General features: G+C 31.9%; 1 pseudogene; it reads left to right on the top strand.

Moving 5' to 3' along the window:
- Positions 1 to 709: 709 nt before the first annotated feature.
- LOC126710674 (small nucleolar RNA snoR118) lies at positions 710 to 787 on the top strand (annotated as a pseudogene).
- Positions 788 to 1486: the final 699 nt, after the last annotated feature.

Here is a 1486-nt window from a genome sequence, read left to right as displayed (position 1 = left end):
GTGAACTCAAAATCTAGAGACCAAATTGACTGTAATATGAAAATAACATAGAACAAATTAACTACTACAAAAATATAAAGACAAACTTAACCTTTGATTTAGAAGTGATATTATAAATGCTAGTGCCACAAGCCCACAATGCTAGAGCCAGTCCATGTGAACACAATATCAGTGGGCTTTCTTATTTTGTAACAGACCAAGGAAGGCCCAAATCTTCAAACAAAGCCTATTCGGGAAAGCAAGGTTTTTTTTGGGTAAAATTATCCACTATAAAATCCAGGAATGGAAACCTAATTTTATCTTCTCTCTTCAGTCATCACCTTGCTTTCATTTCCTCTGTCTCTGTGTTATAATTATTGTTTGGTAGAATAGTCCTTAATTTTTTGCCCAATGATGTACACCAAAATTTTATTGAGCGGTTAGGCATGGTTTTTCAATTCATTATCAGATCTTTACTCAACACCACCTTTCACTACCACCACAACCACGACCACCTTCTACTCTTCTTTTATCATATATATATATATATACACACACAAAATTTATTTTCTATGGTGGTGGTTTGTAAAGGCTTTTGATGAATGCCCATTGCCTTAAAAAAAACAACCGTGGATGATCATTCAAAGCTATGAGATCTGAGGGCCTTTTTTTTTTTTTTTTTCTTTCATTTACCTGCATTTCTTATATCTGGGTTTTTGTTTTTGTTGTGAAAGATGATAAATGCACTGGGCTCTGAGAAGTTTTTATTTATTGATGGAAATGCAGACTAGAAAGCTGTTTCTGATACTCCATAAATTTTTTTTATTATATATATTGTTGGGTCAAAATTTAGTGCATTGAAAATACCCATATGCACCCAAGTAATTTATCTCTATCTGCGTTTGTTCAATGATTAAAAACTCAATTGATTTTCTTCATCAGCCTTTACTATGTTTTCTCTGTTGTCATCATCATTATTATGAGATATGGCTATAGCTATGACTATGAGATATGGGGGATTTATCTCAGTAGTACCCTTCTCCTATTTTATTAGAAATCTAATGTTTGAATTCTTGAACTGCTAGATGGTGATTAGAAGTACACTATTTGACTCAGTCAATTCTAACTTATTAGTTTGTAAAACCTTTATTGCTCCCTTGTTCTTTAATTCCTTTTGGTTGTAAGTGGTGCTTTTGGTTACTATTCATGTTCCAATTAGATTTTTTTTTTTTTTTCAAATGGTGAAATTATTTCATACTTGCTTGCTTATTGTTATTTCTTTTAAACTGTGGCATGTTATAATAGTAAAAAAATGAATTTTGACAATAAACTTTGGTCAGTCACACACCTGTCTTAAGATTGACATTAATTTTAGGCATTTTGGTTCCTTTTCTAAAATGCATGTGGCTCTTGCTTGGCTATGGTTATAGTAGGTAATTTCTGATTCCTTTCCAATTTCTACCATTTCTCTAGATGTTTTAGACTACCTATTTTTTTCTCCTAGTAT

The sequence above is a fragment of the Quercus robur genome, chromosome 12 (assembly GCF_932294415.1).
Source record: "Quercus robur chromosome 12, dhQueRobu3.1, whole genome shotgun sequence".
In the NCBI taxonomy this organism is placed as follows: Eukaryota; Viridiplantae; Streptophyta; class Magnoliopsida; order Fagales; family Fagaceae; genus Quercus; species Quercus robur.
Note: the sequence above shows the minus strand (reverse complement) of the source record. Positions and strands in the feature narration are given on the sequence as shown.